General features: G+C 47.7%; 1 long non-coding RNA gene across 1 annotated transcript; it reads left to right on the forward strand.

Annotated features, from left to right (window-relative positions):
- Positions 1–1026: 1026 nt before the first annotated feature.
- Positions 1027–5142, forward strand: LOC136297524 (uncharacterized). The gene is made up of 3 exons (XR_010723191.1): positions 1027–1105; positions 1796–1899; positions 2410–5142. It is a non-coding gene; the product is annotated as an uncharacterized lncRNA (long non-coding RNA).
- Positions 5143–15305: the final 10163 nt, after the last annotated feature.

The following is a 15305-nucleotide window of genomic DNA, read 5'->3' on the forward strand; positions in this document are numbered from 1 at the left end:
GATGAAATATTGTCCCTGGAAGAGCTGGAAATCCACCTCTTTTCCATGTCGTTGCAGGATTAGATGGCTGTACAATGTTCTGCTGATGCCTTGGGAAGGCTGAGCTGGAACAGAGACTGGACACAGCTGGAGAATACAAGAGATATTTATTAAAAGGCCTTTAAGGACACACCTTGGGCAGGACCAGAGTCTGGCCAGGGCTACACCCAAGGTGGACCCAAAGTGGTCACAAAATGGACACAAAATGGTCACAAAATAATCACAAAATGGTCACAAAATGGACAAAACAGCCACGAGGCCTCCCACTTTGATCAGTTTTGGTCCATTTGCATCTTGGGGTTGAATTGTCCAATTCCAGCTGCAGGTGATGCAGTCCCATCCTTCTTGTTTCCTCCCTTCAGCCACCGTTGTTTGTGCTTTGGGGCCTGAACACTTGTGCCAGTTGTCCTTGGTGTGCAGCAGGAGAAGGATTTGTTTAGTGTCCCTGCTGTGTGCAGAGAGCTGAGTGACACTGACTGTGAGCTCAGAGCTGCACCCCTGGGCACCGCAGAACATCAAATACATGGGAATTAAACTGGAGGCATCACTGCCAGCTCAGTTTGGGCTTCTCAGAGGGTGATGGAACCCAGTGACATCATCTCACTTCAACTCCCACCATGAATGGCCCATGACTAATTCTAATTCCGGTCCTATTTTCCTAATCTACTGTGAGGCTAAAATTTGGGATCTGAGACGTGGCCTGGGGCCATCCTGAAGTAACTCAGCTCCCGGGAAGATGAGGATGAATAGCTGGGAGGCAGGCCCCTGAAATTACCGTCCTTTGAGCAGTGGGTTCCTCCCAGATGGCAATCTTTAATTTAATCACTTGAATCACTTAATTTAATCAATTTAATCAATTAGTTAATGCTGTGATAACTGAAACTGTTGCAGCTGTATGGTTCAGCTCTTGCTTGAGCCACAGAGAGGATCAGAGCAGCTGAAATAGATAAAGATGGATAACTCCTGTCCCCAAAATCACCTTCTCCATGAAGCTTTTCCTGGGAATATGGTGGAGTGACCAGAGTCAGGAGCTATTCAGGTTTTATTTTCCTCCTACTCAGCCCTGGTATGGCCACACCTCAAATCCCAGCATCAATTTTGAGCCTGGCATGACCAGAAGGACATCGAGGGGCTGGAGGTGTCCAGGGAAGGGAACAGAGCTGGGGAAGGGGCGGGGGAACCTTGTGGCTCTGCACAACTCCCTGACAGGAGGGGACTGCGGGGAGGGATTTGGGATCTGCTCCCAGGGAACAGGGACAGGAGGAGAGGGAACAACCCCAGACTGGGCCAGGGGATGTTTCGATTGGAAATTAGGGAAAATTCTTCCTCGAAAAGGGTATTCAGCCTTTGGAGGAGGCTACCCAAGGCATTGGTGGAGTCACTATCTCTGGAAGTGTTCAACAGCCTTGTGGGGATAGGGTTAGTGGTGAACACCGTGGTGCTGGGTTACTGCTCGGATTTTCTGATCTCAGAAATCTTCTCCAACCCTAAAAATCCTGGGGACACTTGGGTGAAGTTCATATTCCCATCCCACCAGCTCAAGAAATGTCAAAATTTCAATGGACGATGAAGTGAGTCCAGAGAATCTGAAGTTCTTCACCTGAGGCCGGGGGAAGAACTTCACATTCTATGGACTCATGAGAACTTCATTCTCACATCCCTCAGCATGTCCCCTGAGGATGCCAGAAAAGGAATTTTGGGGAGCTGGGAGCTGTTCCCCGGTCACTAGATGGCAGTGGCTGTTTACATTTGGCAGCTCTCGGCAGGAGAGGAGCAGCCGAGGGTGACAAGGACGAGTTTGTGGTTGGCAGTTCGGGAACCAGTGACTAAAAGGGTTCGGTGCTGTTCTCGACCCTACAGGTGAGATGTTCCTACACTTTGTTTCACACATTCTTCATCAGTGCAACTCACTGCTGCAAGAGGGAAAAAAAGAAACAAAAACAAAACCAACCCAGCCAATAATTTATTTCAATAAATAAACTGAATTACACGTTTATCCTCCTTGCAAAAGAGGAGATGTAATGCAGTGATGGCGCAAGGGGGACTTTAAGGTGGAAGAGCGGAGATTTAGGAGGGATATTGGGAAGGAATTCTTCCCTGTGAGGGTGGTGAGTGGCTGGAATGTATTTCCCAGAGATTTGTGGCTGCCCCTGGATCCCTGGAAGTGTCCAAGGCTGGGTTGGATGGGGCTTAGAGCACCCTGGGATAGTGGAAGGTGTCCCTGCCCATGGCAGGGGGTGGCACTGGATGATCTTTAAGGCCCAGCCCATTCCAACCCAAACCATTCCAACCCATTCTGGGATTCTAGGATAACAACAAACAGCAAAACAAGAAAATTCATTAACACTGTGACAAAAATTCTCATTCCAGGGCAGACAAGGACCCATTGCTGCTGTGTGTGAGTGCTCTCCCACGAGATCATTCCCAAGGAGAAGCCTTAATTTGGCTGAATTTGTGACAGCAATTAAGGGAGGTCATCGACTGCTCTGGTCAGTTATGGTTGACCCAATGTTTGCACTCTCGCCACGTGTATTTATCTCCTGAGGGAGGAAAGCCTCGGGTGCTGTAGGGACACCTGTGACAATCTGGGCCTGGGGACATGTGCTGCAGGGCGTTTCCACACCCAAACAGGTGTTTCCACAGAAGGAAAAGGGGTCCCGGTTTTACCCCGACCGTTATGGAAAAGCGCCAGAACTTTCCATTCCCCTTCCATCGGCATTGGCCCAGTGCCAGCGCAGGGGCACTGACTGGGCTTTGGAAATGTACCTCAAAACCTGTCGCCAATGTCATTGGGCAAGGCGCCAAAAAAGCCCACCTGGACCATCAAGTGTTTAAAAGTCTGCACGGAACTGCCCAATTGCTTTTTTTTTTGGTCTGCCTTAGCAGTGTTAAGAGTGTTCTCTCCACTGTGTTCGACTTGTATTTCTTTTGTTTCATAACATTTGTTATTTTTGTCATTGTTAAAACCTTTTACTTTACAAAGCAGGTCCAGAGAAGTTGTCTGGCTATTATTAAGCCACTCTGGGAGGCTGCGGGTCAACCCTCAGGCTTGATGCATCTTCAGGGGGCTCATTACACTCTGACCACGTGTGGGACTGTATCAGACATGGAGGAACCTGTCATTCCCTGGATGCTCACACCTGGACATCTCTGGGGAGCTGGTCTGAGGTGCTGAAGGCACAGAACAGAGATGGAGTGACGTTGTTGTACACCACAATGACACAAAGACTCCGACTTCAGAAGGCTGAAAAGGTGACTCCGTTGTTCTTGAGAAGTGTCTTCCCTTTTATACTATTCTACACAGACCAATTCGACTGGTGACAAGAAGACAAACCTCTTCAATCACATTGGTCAGACCAGAGGGACGTCAAGAAGAAGTCCCTCCTAGGGAAAGAATGTAAACATGTCTCTTGTTTACAGAAAATTCCCTGAGAAAGGAATTTCAGAAAACCAAAACATCTCAGGCACGGAACCAGGGCTACAAGGGAGCCCACACAGGTCCTCTCCTGGATCTGCCCTCGCTCTCTGGCACTGGTTTTCCCAGCTCTAGAAATGGGATTTCTCTGGGATCTCCAGGGGTGAGAAGAGAGGATGCTGTCCACTGGGTTGGCTGAAAGCATCCTGAGGGGTGGAGAGGAAGAGGAGGGGGAAGGAAGGGATCCGCTCCCCATCTCCTCTGCAAGGGCAGCGCTGCAAGCCCACTGTAGTGGTCACTGCCCTGCAGACAGCTCTGGAAAGGGAAAGAAAAGCTTAAAAACAGCTTAAAAGTAGGCTTTTTCCACAGTTATGGGTCATTCCTCCTGTTGCTTTTTTTCATCTTCTTTCCTGCCAGAGTCAGGATTAAATGCTCGAGATGGTATTTCTTGTTTCGACTCAGATGTTTATTAATTCTTATCTGTATAACAGTCTCACAAACCGTGAGTTCTACAGCACTACAGGTTAACAAACTAAAAATGGAGCCATATCTCTCTCTCTACAAGGCCTTTCAAGGATAAATTGTCCAATTAAGAAATGACACCTAAATTATTTTTTCTTTTAACCCAATAACCAACCACCCATGGCCCACAGTGTGGATTTTTCTATCCAATTACAAAACACCGCCCAGACCCATGGAGAAGAAGGTGAAAAAGAAAGACTCAGCCTCTGCTCTAAATCCTCCATCTCACTTTATTACTGTATCCTAAACCCTTAAACTCAAAGTTTTCCACCCTGTGACACCACACACTTCTATTCCAACTCCATACCCACAATCCCAGTGCTGTCACTCAATTTTGGGAGCCTTTTCCACGGCCTCAGGTCAAGTGCAGTGTTTGCTTGGGGTTCAGTGCCTGTCAGCACAGAAAGTCTGGAATTCTCAGTGCCCAGGGTTCCAACATCCTCCCATTCTCCATTTCTTTCTCGAAAAACCTGAGACAAAGTTTTAAAAATTCGTCAGGACTCCAAAGAGTAGTTGGGAAAAAACCTCCAAGAGAGCAAGGCTGTCATGGTGGTTGGGACTGTAACCTACTCCAATAACAATGAGTAAATTAATTTTTTTCTCCAGAATTATATGGCTAAAATATTATTATATTAATGTGATTTTCAGTGGTTGCGTTTTCCTGCCTAAATCTCGCCAAGTAGAAAAAAATCTTTTTAAAAAAAAATAGAATGGATTGGCTGCTTTGGTTTTGTTGCTTTCCTTGTTGATTTTTGCTGTGGCTGGAGGAATTTTATTGCACTTTTTTGGGGATGGTCTGATCCACAAGATTTTAACAGGAGCTGAGGCTGGACCTCTCTGGGGAGTGCAGACCAGAGGAGAACAGGACAGCAGGTGCCTATCTCAGAGGTGGATTTTTAATTTTGGCTGCAATATCCAATAATAGTCTATATTACCCCTTGTAGTCAATGAATGTTCATGTATTGAGTGGGGGGGGATGAAAAAATATCTTTATTTCTAAGCTCTCCTCTGTTTAATCTGTGATTTTGGCACTTGTGGTCAAGTGCCATCGCTTTGGGGTCACAGAGCAGCCTCACAGAGACCAGATCTGAGGTTGGACATCCTCAAGGAGGAAAGGCCCAACCCAGAGACCCCAAACCATGCTGGGGGCCGTTGTTAAACTCCTCCAAGACATCATCTGGAATTATTTGATTTGTCAAAGAGTAAAACTGCTTTCTCACTGCTTCTGGGGTTTGTTCTTTTATTATTAGAACCCCGTGCTGTCTTGTGCCAGTGAGTTGCTGGGTTTAATCATCAGCCATCTGTAGAGAAGTGGCTCCTTTGACCGGTTTTAATTTCCTTGCTTTCAATTCCATCGGGCTGGATCACGAGTCAGAACAAATTACAGCTTCTTGACTGATTTCTCTGCTGATCATTTTGTCTGCAGCTCTTACTCACCACCCCTCAGCAACGAACCCCTGGTATTTTTAACCTGCTCCTCTTTTGTGTCTCTCCTTCTCTCCCTTTTCTATTTTGACAGAGGGTGAGTGGAGCTGAAGGGTTTCGTATTTAGCCAGTCTCACGAGGTACCCCCAGCATTATTCCCGTTTTCTTCCTGAATGTATTCTGACTCCATTTCTCTATTTTGGGGAGGATCATCCCTGCACAGGGAGCTGTCCATCAAGGACACAGCTTTTTTTGGAGCAGAAACCCTGCGTGGTGCCCACCAATCTGGGCTCTTCAAAGGCAGCATCACCTGCTGCCTGTGCTTGGTGACATCAGCCAGTCTCATTAGTACAGGGATAATTAAACCTCCATTAGCCTAAACCATCACTGGGGTTTTTTTACCAATTTGCTCCCACGTCCATCACCTGTTTTTTAACCAAATTTGACCTGGATGATTCCTTCTTCCTCCACTTTAACAAAAACTGGTATTTTCCCTCTTGTCCACCTTTTTTCTACTTATCCCATCACTTTATCTTTCCATTTCTCAGCAGAATTCTGGGGTTTCTTGCTGGTTTTGCTATTTTTTAATATTTTTTCTATTCTGGAAAGCTGCTGGTTTCTCCATGAGCCACGATCACCCTGAAGCCTGGGAAATCCATCCCATATTCACAGTCCACGGTAACACTTCAGTCTGGAGGAGGTGAGAAGCCACTTGTACATCCAAGGTGACACAGAAACCTTGAAAATTGGGATTTTTGCACTTTGTTGGATGTTTTCATGCTCCCAGGGAGACGTGGTTGGTTTGTATCTTTTTAGGGATGTCATTGGTGTTAGGGCTGAGAAAATTGTGATTGTTCATCCTGGAGAAGAAAAGCTTTGGGGTGACCTAACTGTGGCCTTCCAGGACCTAAAAGGGAGGTGACAGGAAAGATGGAGAGGGAATATTTCCAAGGGTCTAGAGTGACAAGGCAAGGGGAATGGCTTTAAAATGAAAGAGAGTAGATTTAAATGGGATATTAGGTGGGATATTAGGGAGAAATTCTTTATTCTGAGGGTGGTGAGACCCTGGCACAAGGTGAGAAGATCCCTGGAAGTGTCCAAGGCCAGGTTGGACAGGGCTTGGAGCAACCTGGGACAGTGGAGGGTGCCCCAAGAGCCCTGAGAAGGGTTGTCAGGTAAACCCTAAAAACCTGAGGTCAAGGCCATCTCCAAAGTTGTGCTGAGCTGGTTGAGGGTACAAAGCTCCTGAGAGTTCATCCTAAAAATTCCCTGTCCCTGGGAGTTCCAGGGTTTGCCATGTCCAAAACTGCAGGGAGTGGCACCTGGGGGTTCGTGGTGGACACGGCAGTGCTGGGTTGAGGTTGGGTTAAGGTTAAAGGTTCAGGGTTAAGGTTTGGACTTGGTGATCTCAGAGGTTTTCCCCAACTCCTGCGACTCTGGGAAGTGTCGGGCAGCCCCTGGGTGGGGACACGTGACAAAAGGCAAGGTGGCTTCTTGTCCTCTCCCACCAGCAGCTCCTCCAGACCTTCCCTTAACTGGTCACACTGAGTTGGACTTGTCCCAGTGGCCTCACTTTGCAGCTCTTCAGAACAGTTTCAAGGAGTCTTTAAAATTGCTGATTTCTTCCAAAAATAAAAATATTTCAGGAAACTTGTCCTGTTCATGACCAAGCTTGCCAACCCCACCTGAAAATACCCGTCAGTCTCTCCATTTATATGCACTGCTTCCTCAAATATCTGTATCTCACAATTAAGTTACCAAATACCTCAATATTTGATGGTGTTTTGGGGTTTATTCACAGCACAACGGCTCCTGGAGTTGGGCTGTTTCGTGCAAAAGTGCATCAAGCTCCACGGTGGGCAGGACATTTCGGAAAACACCTTCCCCACCTATTTTTAAAAGTTTAGACACTGGAAAGTAACTCGTGACTCCACATGTGTTTGATTCCCTCAAATCTCACGAGTTCTGGGAGAAGGAGGGAGGAGGAGGAGGAGCAGAGTCCTGATGTCTGAGGTGCAGATTTCTTGATGTCTTCCAGGTTTGTAGGGTCGGACTTGTGCAGCTCCAGCTGCCAGGAGCCCACTGAGAAGGAAAGAAGGTGAGGACAGGATGGGGAAACATCTCACGGAGATGAACTCCATCCATGAACCTTCTGCAGGGCTTTCCCACCACCTGACCTGGCTGAAGGTCCAGTTCCAGCCCAAACTCAGGGGTGGGAGCACAGCGATCCCTTTTTGGTGGGAAAAGCAGGAGTGGGAAAAGATGGGCCAAATCCTCCTCCCAGGAGAGCCAGGACTTCTGAACTCACCCAAATATCGCCAACACTGAGCAGTCCCTTCCTGCCACAGGGCTGTGGCCACAAAGTTCCTTTCTCCTCCTGTCCACGGATTCCTGGGAAGTTCTGCAGGAGCTTAACCAGTGCCTGAAAGGAGAAATAACCTTTTTAGTGGGTCCCACTGTAGCTCCAGGATTTAACCCTTCCCTTGGTGAATAAAGGAATTTTCCAGGCTCTGGACCAGCTCATCCCAGGTGTGACACCAGCAGGACAATGGCACGTGGGTGACCCAGTGCCCTGTGAAGACCCAAGCACCTTTGGTACCTGCAGAGAAAGATTATAATCCTTTTTCACTTTAAAAAAAAAAAAAAATCCCAGCTGCCAACGGGGCCAAGCCCTGCAGATTTCACTCCCTCCTTACTCCACGGAGCCAACAGGATTTCTGGGCAGGATCAAAGCCAAGTAGGGCTGTTCAGAGGCAAAGTTCATCAAGCCCTGTGATTTCCTCGCCTTTTCCCATGAAAAAAAAAAAAAAAAAAACAACCCCAAAAAACCCCTCAACTCCAGCAGGGCCCAGCTCTGCTCCTCTGCAGGCTGCAGCCAAATCCAACCCACATTAAGGGAGTTGCTCCACATTCATATTGAAAAGGGGGCGCTTGCCAACCTCCTTTACGTGCCTTAAACTCCTTGTTCTAAACTCCTGCAGCACTGGCCTGGGGAAAGGATTGTGTGCAGGAATATGTTTGTGCAGTGCCTGGCACTGGGAGGGGGTTTCTGGCTCATGACTGGGATTTGTAAGCAGCTCCTGCGAGGCTTGTGAAGCATTTGAAGTCTGGTTTCCTTGGGAAACTTGGTTTAGCTGATTATGTCGAGCGTCTCCATCCGCTCGTTTTCCTCCCCTCCAACTCCCTGAACCCCTCGGCCAATCCCGGCCCACGCTGGCAGGAAGATAAAAGTTTCGGGGAGATTAAGTTGTATGAAAATAAGGGCACAGGTAGGGGAAGGGAACAACAACAAAAAAGAACCTTATTACTGCATTTGCCTCCTTTTCCCCCGGGAGAAAAGGGAGCTCAGCCCTTGTCAGAGAGCCCACAGAGGAAGGGGGAAGGCGCACCGAGCATCATTAGCACCTTTTCCCACTGAATTTCTCGCTGTTAAAGCCACGATCCTTCATGCCCAGGGCTTGGAAACAGCTTTTTAAAACAGTGGGAAGATTGGGAGGATGTGGGCTTGATTTTTGGCCCTGTAAACACGAGGCTGAGAGCAAACCCGAGAGATGCAGGCCCAGCTTTTTCTTCCAAATGCTCCAAATTCCATGGCAAAATTCCCTCAGTGGAATCAGAGGATCACAGGATGGTTTGGGTTGGAAAAAAGAGATCTGGTTTCAATTCTCCTGCCATGGTCAGGGACACCTCCCACTATCCCAGGTTCCTCCAACCTGGCCTTGGGCACTTCCAGGGATATCCAGGGGCAGCCACAGCTTCTCTGGGCACCCAGGACCTCACCACCCTCACAGCCAAAAACTTCTCCCTAATATCAAATCTAAACTTTCTTTCAGCCTAAATTCATTCCCCCTTAGGAATGAACATCATGAAATCCATCAATATCCCAGCCTGGGAGCTCAGCCCTTCCCCAAATCCCCCCATGGACATCGCAGATCCAGGCACCGACCTCCCCCCGCTCCTCACACGTCAGGAAAAGACCCTAATTCGTGACTTTTTGCCCCATTTTGATCCGTGTATTTGGATGCTGGGCCAGAAACCATCTGCAGGTGTCACTCCTGCACGCGAAGTGGAGGCGCCGGGAGGGAGCTGGGGACAGGTGGCCACCCGGCAAGTGCATTAAGACATCATAACTTCGACTAATTTGTAAACAGGCTGAGAGGACATCCACCCTCCCTGGAAGGGCGAGAAGTGGCTCTTTAAACCCCGGGGATGTGACCTCTTGTCCTCTCTGTTTATAAGAGGGAGGAGAAGAGACCGGGAAAGGGAAGAAAAAAGAAAAAAAAAGGAGGGAGAAAGGGAGAGAAAGTCAGACTTGTTGCCGTGTCAAAACCTGCCCCCCACCATCAGCTTTTGTGATGAAAATGGTGAGGGACACTCTGCAGCTCCTGGTTCTCGCTCTTTGTCATTCAGGCTTTGCAAGGGAGAGCTCCTTTCTGTTTATTTATCAGCCGGGATCCCTTGTCAACACCTCACTTGACTGAGGTTTTAGCACCTTGGTGGGGTTTTATGTTTTTTGGGGGTTTTTTTTAACTGCCTCTGCCAAATCTTTCTGGTCTTTTCCTCCCCTGGGCGCAGGCAGATCTTTTCTTCCACTAATTCTGCAAGAACTTTTTTTTTCTCTGCTTCTCCTGCAGCAAAGCACCAGCCGCTGCCCAGCCAGCCCTTGACGGTGAATTTTGGGGTGCACGGGAGATATTCCCATTATTCTTTATTTATTTAATTATTCATTATTTCTTATGTCACCGTTTCCCACCTCTGGCCCCCTCCAAGCTCGCCTTCCCCGTCTTGTGCCTGCACCACACCCACCACAACTTTTCCACTGGGACCTTTCCATTAAGCTGTTTTAAAACAAACCTAATGCCAAAAAAATTTATCTAAAATATATACATTTTTGTTTAATTTTATATACATTTATCATTTTTTTTTTTAGAAAAGTTCTGCACTTTTAAAACACATTTGAAAGGTTTGGAGACCTTGACCAAGGCACTGCTGCAGTATCAGGCAGTAACTGTAGATGCTCCTGTGCGCTCAGATTTTACCCTACGTTCCTATTTAGCGATTTTAATGTATCTTAATTAACTCGCTCTGTGGCTGAAGAGAAGACACTCCAGTCTGGGCAGTTTTTCAGTCCAGTGCTTGTCAGCAGCCCAGAGTAATCCCTGTTTAAAATGCATATTGATTTGCAAACACGAGGCTGAATCCCAACATTCATCTCCAGCGATGCTATCACTTGAGTTTCAAAGAGGGGGGGTTAGGAGCGAGTTCACAAAGGGATCAAATTCTGGTTTAAATTTTAAATTTATTTTTTTTTCCCCTTTGTTTGCACCTGCAGCAGGAGTGTGGCCAGCCCTTTGAAAAGGAGTGATTTGAATTGGGTGTTAGAAAGGGATTAGAAAATTTCAACATCAGTGCATCCATGATTTAATAAATAACTGTTCATCTTATTGTTCTTTCTGCCTCACAAACACTTGGCTTTCCTCCCCTTTTTTCTTCCCTTAATCCCATGTATATCTCCACCCACAAAATAAATAAAGATAAATCAGAGGGAGCTGAGTAAAGGAACTGCAATTTTAAAGCCGGTCTTTAGGTGTGAATATGGAGGAAATCTTTATAAAATCATAGACTATTTTTTGGTTGGAAGGGCCATTAAAAATCATCTAATTCCAATTAATGCTGGACTTCAGCTTTCTGGATTTTGGGCATTTTGGTGAAGGCAGTTAATGAAGTAGTTACTGAAAGAGGGGCAGAAAACAAGGACCCCCAAAAGGATGTTTTATTCCATCACCAAGGTGTCTTCACTTCCAAGGCATTGAACCCCTCCGGAGGTGCAGCTTTTAATGAGCTGCCATCCCTTTAGGGGCTGGGACTGGGCAATGGGGATGTGGCCACAAAGGGCTGCAGGATTTGCCCCCAGGAGCCAAAATACCTGACCCTAAAAGGCTTGTCTCAAAGCATTATTCATTACTATTATTATTGTTATTATTGTTGTTGTTATTCTTATTATTATTATCATCATCATCATCATTGTTATTATGATAAATAATGATAACAATAACATAAATGTTATAAATAATGATGATAAATAATTATAATAATGATTATATTATCATTATTATCATTATTTTTATTCTCTTGGAAAGATTTCATTTCAATATTTCTATTATTATTATCATTATAATTATCAATTATCATCATTATTATTTATCATTATAATGATGAGATGATATAAATATAATTATAAATAGTAATGATTATAATAAATCATGATAATAATGATGACATTATCATCATTATTATCATCATTATTTTTATTCTCTTGGAAAGATTTAATTTCAATATTTCAATATTTCAATTACTATGAGGATCCTCAGTTCATATTTTGGGTTATTTTCTCTGTCATTCTGGAGTTCTCAATGAGCCAGAAAAGCAGGACTGCTCCTTATGGACTCAGATTTGACTTTGAATGGTCCGTTTGCCTTCAAAATAAATCAGTTTTTCCCCAAATCTCATCCTCTAAAGAAGATCCCAGATTATCCTCCACACCACTCATTTTTTCAGAGGAAGATCCCAAATTATCAACAACACCACACATTTTTCAGAGGAAGATCCCAAATTACTCTCCACAGTGCTCATTTTTTTCGGAGGAAGATCTGAAAGTGGAGACTTTGCTGGTGGACACCACCTGGAAAAGTCTCCCTCACCATCATCCAAGCTGTGATTCCCCTTGACCACGACCCCAAGAGGTGATGGAAAGTTCTGGAGAAGATCCCAGAGCCACAGAATCATAGAAGGAATGGAAGGAACCTTAAAAATCGCTGTGTTCCATCCCCTGCCACGGACAGGGACAGACCAGGTGACTCCGAGCCCCGTCCAGCCTGGCCTTGGACACTTGTGATGGATGACAGTGACCAAGGCAGTGGGTTTGGGAGGCAGAGACAAAGAGCAGGAGCAGGAGCAGGACAAGGACAAGGACAAGGAGCAGGACAAGGACAAGGACAAGGACAAGGACAAGGACAAGGACAAGGACAAGGACAAGGACAAGAAGTGTTTATCTGGACGAAGATGTGGTACTGACTGCTTGGACTTTCCAACTCTCCTTCAGTCTGACAGAGCCCACCCACGCTGGGTTCCCATCTGCTGTCACTTACCAGGGGACACTCGGGTGAAGACCCTGCTGTCTCCAGTGGCCAACAGATCTTTCCTTGCCTAGGAACCTGCCCTGCCCGAGGGCATGGGGTCAGGGCAAGGGTGATATTGTCCCCACTGTTGATGGGCAGGTGACAGGAGAGGTGACACCAGCCCAGAGCCCTGGCCGTGCACAGAGGGGGTCAGAGAAGAGGCAGCACCCACCATCCGCCCTCTCACCTTCCAGGGCAGGTCTCTACAATCCTTCCACCCAGCAGTTCTCTGAGAACGCTGTCCCTCCACCAGGGACACGGACACGTCCCCTGCTGTGGTCCCTGCCAGCTCCTCCGGGATGGGGAAAGGAATGCAGGGCCCTGGTGATGCCTTGGGAAGGCTGAGCTGGAACAAAGACTGGACACAGCTGGAGAATAAAGGAGAGATTTCTTAAAAGGCCTTTAAGGACACACCTTGGGCAGGACAAGAGCCTGGCCAGGGCTACACCCAAGGTGGACCCAAAATGGTCACAAAATGGACAAAATGGTCACCAGGTCTCACACTTTGATAAGTTTTAGTCCATTTGCATCTTGGGGTTGAATTGTCCAATTCCAGCTGCAGTTGATGCAGTCCCATCCTTCTTGTTTCCTCCCTTCAGCCACCGTTGTTTGTGCTTTGGGGCCTGAACACTTGTGCCAGTTGTCCTTGGTGTGCAGCAGGAGAAGGATTTGTTTTGTGTCCCTGCTGTGTGCAGAGAGCTGAGTGACACTGACTGTGAGCTCAGAGCTGCACCCCTGGGCACCGCAGAGTCTGAAAACACGAAATCTAGAGCTGAAGGCATCACTGCTGCTGCAGGTCCCCGCTCTCCGGGTGCGTTTTCCACCCAGCCTTTTCCCTCCCCAGGTTCGTTCTCCCGCTGTACCGCTAGGTGGGCCAAAGCTACACCGGTGAGAGTCCCACCCGTCCCGCGGGACACGGGCAGGGCAGGTGGCTCTGCCTCACCCCAGGGGACAGGACACGGAGGGAAGGAGCAGGAAGAGGTGTCAGAGAGCCCCAAGTTCCTCCTCGAGGCTCGCTGTCATTTAAGCCCTATCAGGAGAGGTGTGCTGTCCTGAGGAAGTGACCATCCCAGGGAGAGGAACCCAGCTGGGACAATGCCACATCACAGAGGGGTGGCAAAGGAGCAGAGCCACCAGCACGCATTCAAACCCTGTCTTTGTCACCTGCTGCCCTCCTAAATCACCTCATTGGTGGCCAGGACCTGTTTGGGCAGAGCCTGGAATGGAAGGAAGAGTCAGCACTGGCGCTCACTGTGGGAAAACTAGAGGCGCACAAAACACGAGAGGGGACCCTCCTGAAAAATGACATTTTTGTCACCCGGGGTTGGGCAGCAGAAATGTGAAAGTCTGCGTCTCAAATTCCAAAGGAAAGATCGCCACCCACGGCAGAGCTGCTCTTTGGAAGCTCTGCCTCCATCCCTCTGATAGATCACATCCCTCCTGCCCTCCTGGGGTCATTCCAGCACTGGATTTTACACTTTCAGCCACCCTCCATTTCCCTTAGCAGCTCCGAGATCAGAAAGATAACACAATTATACAGAAATTTCTGAAATGGGGCTCCAGGAGCGGCCAAAATTCCAATTACCCGTGGAATAACCTGGGCACATCCCAGCCAGGGGTGTTTCAGTCAAATGTTTGCTGCTCCCTTTCATGTCAGCTGTCCCCTCCCGGCTGAGGACATTTCTTTGAAGCCTGAAGAGCTGAGAAACGCGCCCAAATTTTCCCTTGATTTGCTCAGTGCTATCAGTGCCTCCCCAGGGCCCAGGGAAAGGTCCGTGGCCTGTGGGCATCTCAGCCAGCTCCAGATCCCTGGGGATGAGTCCAGAGCACACCTCAAACGCAGGAATGCAGCTCCAGGAGGAACCCACCCCACCTCCACAGGCTGGGATCATTGCTCAGGTCTCCCCTGACCCCAGGGAGGGTTGGACAGACAGGGGGAAGAGGAGGAAAGGTGAAATCATTTTAATAAAAAACTCCTCTCCAGCATGGGAGCAACCTCTACTTCTGGGGCAGTCTTGACAAGGGGACACGAATTTAGCGCCACAATCCACCTTTGTCACCAATTCTGCCACGGAGGCACCTCCCCAGCCATGTGTTGCCCATGTCCTGCTCAGCTCCCCACACTGATGAGGTGGATTTTCCCCAGATTGTCCCTCTCTGTGCTGCTGTGACTCCTGGATGTGTGAGTGACAGGCTGAGATGGATCTGAGTCTTAAGGGACATTAAAAGTGGAAGATTTAAAATGGCACAAGTGACAAACCCTGACCTCCTTCACCCCAGGACTCCAGATAATCCAGAATCCCAGCACTTGGATAATTTCATACAATTAAGATAGAAGAGGTTTATTATATTTTGATATCTGGGTCTTTCACATGCTCTGGGGGCTGCACAGCAGGGTTGGCTTTAGGGAGGGTTGCAGAGCTGCCTGGTGGGGATTTATTGGTTCTCCCAGTGCTTGAGAGAAGTTTTTTACTAAGAAACGAGCCAGTTTGGGCTTCTGGGCACAGCAGGGAGTTCTCCCACTGCCAGGGTAGATGTACCATCCCTGAAGAGCTGAGGGTGATGTAAATCAGCACAGAGTGAGTAAAATGTGAGTGGGGGAGATGAGGCACAGCCCAGCCAGAGCCAATTCCAGCTGAAATTTGCAGAAGCAGAAAAATCATCGGAGCTGACCAGTGGGAGTTCAGGTAGGAAGGAGGGAAGGGGCGAATCACATCCGTGTCCTC

Source organism: Chamaea fasciata, unplaced genomic scaffold (genome assembly GCF_029207755.1).
Source record: "Chamaea fasciata isolate MVZ Bird 193981 ecotype frontalis unplaced genomic scaffold, bChaFas1.0.hap1 SCAF_1, whole genome shotgun sequence".
NCBI classification, from domain to species: Eukaryota; Metazoa; Chordata; class Aves; order Passeriformes; family Sylviidae; genus Chamaea; species Chamaea fasciata.